Source organism: Colius striatus, chromosome 3 (assembly GCF_028858725.1).
Source record: "Colius striatus isolate bColStr4 chromosome 3, bColStr4.1.hap1, whole genome shotgun sequence".
Lineage (NCBI taxonomy): Eukaryota > Metazoa > Chordata > Aves > Coliiformes > Coliidae > Colius > Colius striatus.
Window position 1 is genome coordinate 43,996,880 of NC_084761.1, and position 13,626 is coordinate 44,010,505.

A 13,626-nucleotide genomic window follows, 5' to 3' on the forward strand; every position below is an offset into this window, starting at 1 on the left:
CTGCACCAGAACAGGATGTCCTATGAGAACTGGCAGTGAAACCTGCAATCATTAAAAATCCAGTACTACATTTTGCAACATTTTTGATGAATCACTCAATAAATATTTAGCCTGACTGTGATTTCTGCAAGCTCGAATGGACTTTTCACACCCTATTTTCTTGTCCCTTGATGCTTTGATCTTGTGTAAAAGGAAGAATGGACTATAAAAACACTTAGATGGATATTCTTGGTTCACAGAACATGTTTTTTCCATTTTGACAGTTTTTAATAAGGTTTCTGATTTCTTGAAGAACTGTAAAAAGAGAAACTGTGATTTCCCCAAAAAAGAAAAGAAAGAGGAAAAATGAAAGATATCCAAACGAGTTACAAAAGAGATTTGAGGATCTTCCAGATAAAGTTCACCAAAACAATTATCTTGAGATGTAGGTTACAAAAAAGATACGGGTTCTATAAAGAATAGCTGTAATTGTATACTGAAAATGAAAGCTGTCTATACTGTCATAAAACTACATTCAGTTAAAAAGACCTACAATGAATGCAGAAAGATTTGCTGAAGGTGGGGATATTTATCAAATGTAGAAATTAACTTCAAAGTTAGAAAATAAAAGTTAGAAAGCCAGCTGAAACTGAGATGGAAAGGTTGGGCTGCTTATAAATCACAGGTTTTTACTAATACTATTTTTATTCTTATTTTTCTCTGTAGAGTGCCAAAACTGTTACTAGTTTTTATTGCTGACTAAGCTATCAAAGACTATATAGCCATATCACAATTGAATCAACTGTTGTGCACTAGGAAGAAACTAGGAAGAAACGAAGATGAGAAAAATAAACATCTGTGATACATATGAGAAACGTTCATATACTTCATTTTTCAAAAAACCCAAACTTCCCTAATTTTCTGATTGCCAAGCTAATAGCTTTGATGAGGATCAGCAAGGCAGTGAAGAAAATGTAGTTTAAGGTTTCCTTAGTTATGTCTATTTTTACTGAGGTACATTAAAAGGCACATTTACAAACCACATCTTATAAACTGCTCACACACTTGTACACTTTTCTGTAATGTAATTTGCTAAAGCCAAATGATCATTAGAATCTCAGAAAAGAAATCACCTCCAACACTTGCATGTTTTAGTTTTCTGTTTAACAGAGTTTCACTTTTCAAGAGCTTTTTAGTTTCTTGATGTAACCGTTTGGCCTCCAAATTATGTCTGAGGATCCTGCTTTTAATATGTGCCTTTGCAAAAGAAACTTTACAGAGAAGAATCAGCCATGCATAATGACCCGTGTTTTTTATATACTATTGCAAAAACCATTAGAATAGCTGTTCATATTCAGCAACTACTGAAATTCTGTGCTGGTAGGTGAGAATCTATGGATTTCATAGCTGGAACTGTTTGTCAAACAACTCAGCAAGGCCAGGGCCTTTCCCCATTGCATATCCAACACGAAGCTTCTATTATGTGAGCTGTTCCCTTTGGGCCTCAAGGTGCAACATCTAAAGTTGTTCCAACAAAGACTGAATGATCGTTTGTAGTAACATGTAACTCAATCTCATAAATTGTGTTAGTAAGGATTGGAGGGATCAGTAGAAGACAGAAGCAACTTGTATTTGTAGTGAGAGAAATACTATTATTCATCAGCACACAAAGGTCTCATGACTTGAATAGCACGGCTTCATTTTGTTTAACGTTGACTGCAACTCTCAGATAAACAAAGTAGGAGCACAGGAGAATTCCTTTCCTTGGACCACCAACCAAAATTAAATCTCTGACTGGGAGTGATGGAACAAGAATAAACCTTCTTTCATCAGCTGAAAAAAGCTGCAGAATTTATCTATCCTGTCTGCTATTCTCAGTTACAGAATACCAACGTTCTTTGTTCTTTTGCAGATAGCACACATGACCTAAAAGAAATGAGTACCAGGGAAGAAAAGGGGCACTTAGAGATATTGCCTTTTTATCAGTGACAAAATATTTGTCTCCCCTTTCTTAGGAGGTTCAGAAAAGTGCTGCTTTTTATCCTTTCAATAAATATTTTTCTGTCTCTCAATTCAGACTATTAAAAATAATAAGAGGAATATAATACAACTATAAATGAGAGTTTATATATCACATGCTTTATGACAGCTGCTTTTATTTCACATTAGATTAACAAAGCCTTTATGTTGAGACTTTGGAGCTGACCTTACAAAGCAGCAATACCATTATCCCTGCAGCACATGTTTCCCATTTAATGTTTCTGAGGTAACATTCTTTGTGAAAGTGAGAAACGAGAAGGCAAACTTGCAGGAAAAATAAAAGTCTGAGTGTCCTCCTTTGGAACAGAATTAAAGTCAGTTTGGACACTTGAAAATATGAAGTGAGAGGCCATGGCCTTACAAAGAGTTTCTCAATGTGATCCCAAGAGTTACAATGCTCAGCTTTCCTTTAGTATGCCGTAGCTCATTGTCATTTCCTCTCAAGAGGCTGAACGTATTTTGCCATCTCAATTTGAAGTGAAAGGTCTTGCTTACATCAATGTTATTTCAGTTTTAACCAGCATTACTCAAATGATTTATAAGCATACCCAACCAAAAAAGCATTGTTGTACTTACAGTGAATGAATCCAACAGAGTTATTCTGGGGTAGAGCAAAAAGGAATTTGATCTGTCATCTTTGCAAGAGCCATGAGGTATTGTTACACATGGAAATGAAACTAATCTTAATGACGTTTTACTCTTGTCATGTTCTATGGGTTCAATGCAAGAACAATGTACTTGCTTTTTTTCTTGATAATCTTAACAGTGTCTACATGCAAGCCTTCCATCTTGCCTCTGGTCAATACCTCCATGCATTAAAGACAGTTCAGTATTCTTCAGGTACCAACATAGTCATGATTTTATGCTTGAAACTCTTTCTACAGACTTTAATTGGAGAATCTGAAAAGCTGAAGCCTGGAGTCTACAAGGTAAAGTAAGAAAAGACTGAAAAACTCAAGAAAGAGCTGGACGGGTGCATAGTTTGGCAGGCAGTGGATTTGAGACCTTGTCAAAGTAAAAACTGAATGCACAAGGACAAAAACTGTATCATTTGGAGAAGCTGACAAATTCAGTGATAAAATTCTCATCTATGCCAGTGGAGGCTGGATCAAAGGTTTTGTAAACATACAGCCTTTCACTCACAGCAAGTCTCCCCTTTGAAACACACTTGTGCGAAGCCTTCCAACAGTAGTGATGCAGGATTTGATAGAGTTGCATCCAGGTTCCAAAGCCCAGAGACCATCTCTGCATTGTTATTTGAGACTAGCTTAGACTTTCATTTCTTTGTCGGTTATTTTCTTAAATTTTTTTCTCTTAAAAAAAGAGATTAAAAATTAGAGGTGTTATCCAGAGGGCAAGACTACGAAGAAGGAGATAACTCGGAGCATCACTCTATGACAGTTTTCTCCCAAGCCTCAGAAATTCCATCTGCTTTTTGCCCCAGGGTCAGAGTTAATTTTCAGAAAGACCTACCAAGAGCTGCACAGTACCTTTCCCTAATCTACAGGTCTCTATTCATGTGCCTGATATAATATGTAAATAGACACACAGGTTTTCCAAGGCTTCCAGACAAAGGCTATTTTAAATCATACTAAGCAAAGCTGTACAATATTACTATTTGTTTGACAAGTTTGTTTCCTCAGACTTATATATTCTTTAGATTGAGATTAACTCCTCCAACCAACAACCAAACCAGTCCTTTTCCCGCATCACCCCAGTGTAATCATGTCTTTCAGCTCATAGCTTCTGTCCTGCTTTGTGGTGCCTTTTCCTCACTAGTGCAACACTTTTCCCTTTTCTGCTGGGCCTGTAGACATGCGGCATTCCCTCCCATACATGGACAACATACACCTGCATTATTTCCTTTCAGCTTGGTAAGGGTTTGTCCCCACCCCAAGCCTTCTATTTTTTTCTGAGTTTTTTTTGGTTTGTTGTGTTTCATACTGTGTAAATCCAGTATAGGGGAAGAAGGAATAACAAAATCATGCTCATATGACACTTTCGCCAAGAGATAGCTGGTATTCCTTGGCAATATTCTATATAAGAAATTAACCTCTGCCTGTACAATCCTGTTGACATAGCTGGAATTGACTGACTCTGATGCCTAGATGTGTGTTTTAACAAGGTTAGGTATGTTCAGATCCAAGAAATCTGAAAGATTAAACACTACAGAGCCACTCATGCAAAGGCAAACAAGTACTAAATACATCTTATTCAAATTACAGTTTGAATTACTACATCATCCTGGTACTAAGGTCCAAAACAGCTAATTTCACCACACTACAGGTCAAATTATAATTTTTCTATCAACTTTTTTTCCCCATGATTGGATACAGACTATGGGAAAATCCCCCTCTTCCCTTTTTTTCCTCTCTGTTTTCTTTAATAGTTGGTCTTGTTATCTTTAAATGGCATAAAGCAGGCTAATATAGATTTCTGTTGAGTTTTCTGTGTTTTAATTGGTCCTTTTGACTTCATTTTCTTTGATGTCTATAAAATAATCTTTTCCATGTTGTTTGTATTCAAAGAGAAAAAATAATCTGTGATCCTCTTGGTGTGTTATAAATAAGCAGGGACATGTTGGGACAGGAAATTAATATGTGCCACTATAATAAAAAAAGACTAATTTGTTAGTAATTCCACAACATTCCCAAAATGTAGAAATTCTAAACAATGCGAAGTCATCTGCATGACTTCTCTTTTCCGTTGCCAGAGTCCATGAGCTGAGTCTTCTATAGCACTGATTATCTTGAGGAATGAGACAGTATGACAGATTTTGTGGACTAATATAGAACAATGCACCACTAACCAGCATGATATAGTGCGTATTTCATTGTGGTAGGTTGACCCTGGCTGGTTACCAGGTGCCCACCAAAGCTGCTCAATCCCTCCACTCTCCCTTCTCTGCTGGGCAGGGAGAAACTGAGGGGTGACCTCATTAACGTTTACAAATATATAAAGGGCGGGTGTCAGGAGGATGGAACCAGGCTCTTCTCAGTGATGTCCAACAATAGGACAAAGGGCAATAAGAGGTTCCAAAGAAATACAACAGAAAATTTATTTGCCATGAGGGTGACAGAGCACTGGAACAGGAGTCTCCTTCTCTGGAGACATTCAAAACCCACCTGTATGAGTTCCTGTGTGACCTACTCTAGGTGGTCCTACTCTGGCAGAGGGGTTGGACTAGATTAGATCATCTTTCAAGGTCCCTTCCAGCCCTTGAGATTCTGTGAAAAGGCTCATGGGTCAAGATTAGAACAGGGAGACAACTCAGCAATTACCATCACAGGCAAAACAGACTCCACCTGAGGAAATTAGTTTCATTTATTAACAATCAAATCAGAGCAGGATAATGAGAAACAAAACCAAATATTAATAACACCTTTCCCTATCCCTCTCTTCTTCCCACACTCCCCTTTACTCCTGATTTTCTCCACCTCCTCCCCATAGAGCAGAGCAAGGGGATGGGAAATGGGGGTAAAGGTCGGTTCATGATTGTTTCTGCAGCTCCTTCCTCCTCAGGGCAGGGAAGACTCCTCAGACTCTTCCCATGTCCCAATGTGGGGTCCCTCCCAGAGGAGATAGCTCTCCACAAACTTCTCCAACACAAATTCCCCTCAGAGGCTACGGCTTCAGAGCGTGTCCCTTCCATGGTGTGCAGTCCTTCAGGCACAGGCTGCTTCAGTGTCAGTCTCCCACAAGGTCACAGTCTCCTCTGGGCATCTGCCTGCTCTGGCATGGGGTCTTCCTCAGGCTGCAGGTGGATCTCTGCTTCCCCATGGCCTCCATGGCTGCAGGGCCGGAGCCTGCCTTGCCATGGGCTGCACCACAGTCTGCAGAGGAGGTTCTGATCCAGTGCCCGAACACCTACCTCCTTGCCTTCCTTCTTCATTGACCCTGGTGTCTGCAGAGCTGTTGCTCTCCCATATTCTCACTCCTCTCTCCTGTTCTAATTGCACCTGCACAGGTTTTTTCCTCCCTTCTTGAATATATTTTCACAGAGGTGCTACCACTGTCACTGAGCTCAGCCTTAGATCACAGCAGGTCTGCCTTGGAGCTGGCTGGTACTGGCTCTATTGTGAAAAGCTAGTAGCTTGTCACAACTGCCACCCTGTAGTCCCCCTCCTACCAAAGCTTTGCCATGCAAACCCACTACATTCATACAGTCACTGAATATCTCATCTCCTGAAGCAGATTGTTTTGGGGTTTTTTTGTAAACTTCCATATTATCCATATTATGGTTTCTAATACTTTTATCAGCCTGCTCTGGTGGATGTCTCACTTTCCTGACACATGCATTTGCAATGTCTGTCAGCTTCACATAGTGCATATGGAACTATGGTGCTAACGGTAGGTTAGGAATTGCAGCTTTAAGAAGCTACTTACCATTATTGGCAAAGTGTCTATTTTATTTATACCTACGGTGAACACATGTGTTTAAAGGATAGAGAAAATATGTCAAAAACACTGCGCTTGGTGCTTTTACAGAATGATAGCAGTCTCTATCACACTGCTCCAGCCTCCACTGAAGTCTCTCACGTCCTACCAGGAAACAACCTATTTGATATCCAAACAGCTTAAGAGATGCTATCAAATCACTATGCACAATCTTCTCCTAATTAAAAGGAATATTTTACCTCTGCTATCTGTTTAAGGCCATCTCTCTTTAGCAATCTATTTAATATTCATTTCATAAAGCTTTGCTATAGGCCTTAGGACTCCCTCAGGAAGCACCAAAACTCAATAGTTGAATTTTGTCAATAGTTTGTCTTTTCTAAGGAAACCAACAATTTAGCCACTGAATCCTAATTATATACATGCTAAAAAGAGGGTACTTTATTGAATCATGACAGATTTATCCTATTGCTAGAATAAGAATTCTCAATAACAGTTTAACATCCCAAATTTGCCAAAAAATGACACCTACAAGGTGATCATGTGGAAGAATTTAAGACACAGCTCTGTGACAGGTGTTAAAACCAGCACACCTTCTGCACAAATGCAGTACATTTATATCTAATCTAGTTCTTCCAAATCCAAAAGAGGAAAAACATAAACATTTTCTGTTTACACCAAGACTATAAATTAAGACATAAAAATTGCCTCTTGTGAGGTTATAGAAATGCTGACAGCTGAAGGGTTTTGTTCCTGCATTGAAGTCCATTATCTCATTTAATATAAATATCATTACTAAAGAAAGAATTGTGGGTGTAGACTGAAAAAAATAGTAATGTTTCTTTTTCATGGCCTATTGATGATTTTGTGCCACATCTAACAAAAGGTTTTGTAAAATCTTAGCTGATGACAACAGGCAAGCATTGTTTGAGCTATAGGGAAGCTAACATAAAAACACACATTCATTACATAAGTTTATTTTTTCTGATTTACTTGAATCCCTGAATTATTCCAGCTGCTTCACTTAACTGAGAGACAGGAAACTTCGTTGACTTACTGAGAATCACTATTTGGTCTCTGATGTCCCCTGTACACCTCTGTTCTGAGAAAAGGCCTATTGAACATTGCATGACAATAATTTATAGTTGACTTTCCACCAGCAGTGCTGCATTTGCATTGTGCTACAGATGGAATACACTCATCTCTCCCACATAAGTTCTTCACAGCATGATACCACATTTTAAAGTCATCTCATGGTTTAATACGCTGTATTGTAAAATACATTAGGGACTTAACTATTTAACTTAACTAAAAAACATAGCTGACTACGTGAAGGAGAGACGGTACTTTAACTTACTTTTTCAGAGTCCATGAACTTGACAGTGGGTTTGTGACACTATATAATGATCAGCCTTCCCTTTAGACCCATTATCCCCCTCCATACGGGCAGCACAGATCTGCCTCAGAACTGGAAGCACTGGCAAGAAACAACTCATTCCAGGGTGCCAAAAGTCACAAAAAAAAACCCCACACCAAAATCAAAACCAAAAAAAAAAATCCAAACAAAACAAATCATTACAAAAACTTTCTTTGGGGCACATAAACTGCTGCCAAGAAAATAACAGAATGGATGGAAGTTGTATGCAGCCCTTCCTGGCTGGAAAGACAGTCATATGGAGAAGGAAACAAGCAAAGCCTACATAGGGATGGAAGTAGGCTTAGGGAAGAGGTCTCCTCATTAAGAGTTTGAAGATCTGAAGGAGAAGAGTGTATTCATTGGATTTGTAGTGGTAACTTGGTTTTCAGACCTCCAAAAAAACCCCCAAACCAAACCCAAAAAAAAAGGAAAATACTCCACCCCCCCAAAAAAAAAAAAAAAAAAAACCAAAAAACCAAAACCAAACCCCAATCAAAAAAGCAAACCAAAAACCAACAGTGTAAACTGACTTCAGACAACTCTCTTCTGGTTCTTACTCTTTGTGTATCATTAATACTTGTAAATTTCCAGCCTGTCAATTTTGACGACTTATTCAGGTAAGGTACATGACATAATAAGAAAAATGTATGATGTATGATATGACAAGGAAAAACTATTTTACTGCACGGGTGCGGGAACCCTGGCACAGGCTGCCAAGGGAGAGTGTGGAATCTCCTTCTCTGGAGGTTTTCAAAGTCTGCCTGGACAAATTCCTGTGTGACTTGATCTAGGTGGACCTGCTTTATCAAGAGGGTTGGACTAGATGACCTCTAGAGGTCTTTTCCAACTCCTACCATTCTGGGATTCTGTGATCATAAAGAACTGGGTTTACATTTTCTGTGTGCCATGTGGAGTGCTAGACCTGAGGCCATTTTCTCTGAAGATCACAGAATCATAGAATGGTAGGGTTACCTGGCAGTTTTCTACTATGTGCAGATAATGAAGTCTGCAGTGACATATCGACCATGGAGGAATCCAGGGAAAAATCCAATCAATCCGCAACTTTTCAGCTCTCTGCTGTATCTAAGCTCAAGCATGACTTCCATTGCTCCTAGTTATGTCAGTGCCCACTGAAGCCAGGCTTCAGGTCTGCAGTGATTGCACAGACTTTTATTTTTCTCATCTATACTTTAAAAAACTATTTTCAGGAGAGTAAATGGTGATCCAGCTTTGTATTTTGCATCAGCAACAGGCAGATCCATCAATCGAGTAAGGTAACAATCTATCATCCCTAAAGCTCTGAGAGATCCTAGACACACTGGCAATCCACAGAGCCACCATATTGCTGGATCCAGTACATGCCAGATGCTACAACAAATGCCACGGTGAAAAGAAGAAACATTCAATAGCTTGAATCCTTTCCACGGTGAAAAGTAGGTGAGCAATTTTGCCCCTTTTGCCACCTAATGCATAAAGGACACCAATTTAAAAAGCTCTGACTTCACAGTATTTTGTGGCAGGAGGATATGGGAAAGTTACAAGCATTGGGATTAATTATGGAGTCTGGGGCTTAACAGCCCCAAACCACACACCAGCTTTGTAACTGTATACTTTACACCCTTTCCTTATACAGAATTTTAATAAACCATCCACTTTTCTAAACAATTGTGTTGCCAAAGCAAGCCACACTGGCTTGTAAGACAACTTTTACAGCATAATTCTGACACGGCTTGAGATCATGAAATACACTGGAAGATATCCTCAGATTCAGCTTGTTTGGAATGTTTAAAAATATAAAAAGCATCTGTTCAGGCTTGAAGTCCACAAGCCATCATGATTATCAAAACCAAGAAAGTGTAGTATTTCTAATTAGTATTTCAGTTCCTTATATTTTTTAAAGAAATGCTCTTTACAATTGAGTACATTCCATCTAAAGTGTAGGTATACAAAGAGAAGAGAGGAAAGATTCATAATCCAAATTAAATATAAAAAAATATCAACTTGTTACTTATTGGGTATTTTAAGAGAAGTCCTCATCATGTGCTGAATCCACAGAAATACAAAAACCTGGCAAATAAGAAAATGAAGGAACTGAGTACTAAATCTGTCCTGAATACACATGAATATCCACATTATTAAGCTGAAAGGTGTCATTTTTATACATCTTTGATTTGAAACTTCATACGCTTTGTATTCATGACATTCTATGAAACACCTCTTAAGGATCAGAGTGTACAAGAGTAGCAATGTGACCAGTCCAACACTGTATCAGTACAACTCTGTGGTTATTGGTGTTAAAATAGTTATATCCTTTCCAGCTATCATGGGATTACTTTTGGAAAGTATGTCTTAAGTTATTTAGGTCCCTGTGGAGCATTTTACAATACGATAAAAATACTTTTTTTTTTTTTAATGCAACCAGTGCTGTTCCCTTCAGCTAAATCGATCCCTTTACACATCTTCAAAAGAGGTGAATGCTCCCTATAATATCTAGATGAGGAAACTGAGAAATTGTGCAGCTTCTTTGAAAAGGTGGAGTGTTACAGAAAACTGCAGCCAGATCTGGGTTTCCTGTGCTTTCAGGTATGCTATCTATTCACGGCCTATTTTTCCCCGGAGCAAAATGTTTTTTACATACGTGGATGAATTTTGAGGCTAATCACAAGAGGGTGAATGAGTATGGTACTCTGACTCCCATTGTCACAACAGATGTATGGGGCCAGTCACAGAGTTCATCCAGCTAAGTTTGTGTAAGGGAAAAAGGATTCCTCCTTCAGTCTATATTTTCATACTTTCCCAAATTTGTGCCTTTGAAATCAATATTTGATTATTTCATTTTTGGTTGTGTTTGTGAAGCAGTGACGACACATACACACATCAGCCTTGCAGCACAGTCCTATGGCCAAACCTGTGCACTAGTGACTTATGTTCAATCTCTATACTAGAGAAAACATACCCTGGCAACATGGTTGAAAATAAGACAATTTAAATATCTCTAACAAATCTGCTAAAGAGACAGTATAGCACAATACAGTATATTCAAAAAAAAAAAAAAAGTGATATGGTGCCATGGGGAAAATCATTAGTTCAATTGGAGAAGGTGCAGATTAGTAACAGAGCTAAGAAACTGACAGCCTGTGACATTGTGTGACATGCTCTATTTTACAATGCATTCCCCGGCATTTTGAAAAGCCATGACACACCAAACCATAGTAGCAGGAATCAAGAAGAGTCTGTGTGCTTGTGACTTGTTACAGTGCTCTGTTCTCAGCCACATGGAGAGTAGAGTGCTTGGAAGAATGTAATTCCTGACAACTGAAGAGAGACAAAACTTCTAGAGCAGTGGCTTACCACACCAGCATGTTGAAGATACTGGTTTCTAATTTGAAGTTGTGTATTATTTGCAGAGGCTGAAGGAAAAGGGTATCTTCTGGATCTTTACAATTCAGTGGGAGAATAGAGAAAAAAGTATAAAAAAAAAAAAAGTCTGTCTGATGTTCTCACTGTGCTGATATTCTGCTCAATCTCCTTTTAAAAAAGGCAGGCCCCTGATCTCTCTTTCTGCCAGCAGAATTTGTGTGAACTCATAATCCTCTGTAAGAAGTACAGTGGGAATCTAAGGAGTTGGTTCCACAAATATACAGACATTGTCCAAAAGCTGGTGCTATTGCAGCAGTAGTCTGCTCTACTCCACCTCCTTTCCCCTTAGCAAGGCCTTACACACCAACTTATACTGCAAAGATAAACATGATCTTGTAGAAAACTGCCTACTTTTATTAAAAAATACTAAGGATAGGATTAAGCAAAGGGGGAAAAAATAATCTATTTTAAGGAACCATCAAGGAATTTCATGTGTGTGGTCCTTTATGATCAGCACAGAAGTTTTCGTTGTGAGGAGCATCACCAGATCTGTCCCGTCTCTCTCAGCAGTGACGTGCCTGGTGTTTCTTTGAAATTACAGATCTAACAAAACTGAAGTCACATTGACTACATGGATTGCATACCTTCCTGCATTTCTCATGTTGTTTGGGAAGGTTAAGAGCCTGCAATACATAAAAGTGTGTGGCAATACATAAAATGGCCTACTTGAGTTTTCTCTAAGTAAGAGAAATTCATCAAAGCACATCTTAAATTACTTAAAATGGCATCATTTTGGGCTAAAATGAGAGCTCACATCAGGAAAGAAGCTGTAAGGGATGGGAAAGCGTGGGAACTGAAAGATGACACATGGCAAGAGAAGCCATGTGCCTAAAGAGAAACTGCTATTTCAGTTTACAAGATCTAGCCTGTTTGGTATACCGGAACAAGCATCCCAGGCAGCTTGTTTGGGATGCGTGCAAACCAACTGTGTGATCACAGGGACTACAACAGAACAGCAGCTGACACAGCAACATGACTAAGATGTGTTACAGCTCTAGTTAATTCTCAATATACAGAAATCCAGTGGTCACTTGCAAATAATTTTAGCCCGTTTAGGACAATTTTTTTGCACATTTCTTACTTCAGCAGACACCAGATGACTCCTATAATTACTCTGTATTTTCTAACGCTGTAGCTCATTGCTGACCTGGCATTTTATTTCAGCACGGGATTGAGCCGGGTTCACACTACCTGTGGAGCAGGCGGCTGCTGCCACCTTGGGGAGGACTCTCCTCATGCTTTGCCGAGCCTGAGCAAGTGCCATATAAATCAGTTTGATTTTTCCCATCACATCCTCCCAGTAAGACAATTTAAAGTCCTGTGCCCCTGCTTCTGTAAGATCTTCCAGATGTGTCCCAAACTCAGACCGTATTACATTCATACCAATAATAGAAAGAGGTGCATTTTTTGTGGGGAAGTTTGCTTAGCCAAGTTTAATAAATGAGGCGCTTAATCAATGTCTCATTTACACTACTCTTAATTTTACAGCCACCTTGACAGCATAAAAGCCCTATTCTCCATCGAGATGAGCATGTTGTATTTTGCATATAACACTTCTCTGCCCCTGTGATCCTAGCTTTCTTGGTAGTTGTCCCGGTTTTAGCAGGGATAGACTTAAATTTCTTCCTACTAAGTGCCCCAGGGCTGTTTTGGGTCTGAATTAAAAACAACATTTATATCACAGGGGTTTTTTGGTTACCACTGAACAATTCCTACACAGAGTTCTTACATAGGCCTTTTCGGCTTCCTCCTGCTCTGTCAGTGAGTGGGCTGTTAGGGGCACAAGAAGCTGGGAGGGAGTATGGCCAGAACAGCTGACCTGAACTAGCCCAATGGCTATTTCACACCATAGGGCATCACGTCCAGTACATGAACTGGAGGGAGTTGGCAGGGATGGGCGGATCGCTGCTCAGGCATCAGTCGGGGTAGTGAGCAATTGCATTGTGTGGCACTTGTTTTTTCCTGCAGTTTGTTTCTGTCTGTATTTTTGTTATATTCCTTTTTATTACAAACTTTGTTTTATTTATTACTTTGTTCTTATCTCAACCTATGAGTTTTGTATTCCTATTCTCTTCCCCATCCTACAGGAGGGCAGGGGGAGGAGTGAGAGAGTAGCTGTATAGTGCTTAGTTGCTGGCTGGGGTTAAACCATAACAGTAGTCTAAATCCTTGTCGGTGCACAGGTTACACGATCTCCTTTCCAGGCTACTGGCCTGGTTGGACGCAACTAGGACATATGCTGCCTTGGATGTCATGGGAAGCATTACTGTGCATAGAAACAGAACTGTGAAAAAAAGAGAGCTAGACTGTGACAGTTTAACCAAAGTCAAGACTTCCTGGCAAATTAAAGGAAGCATCTGGATTATGTCTTCACA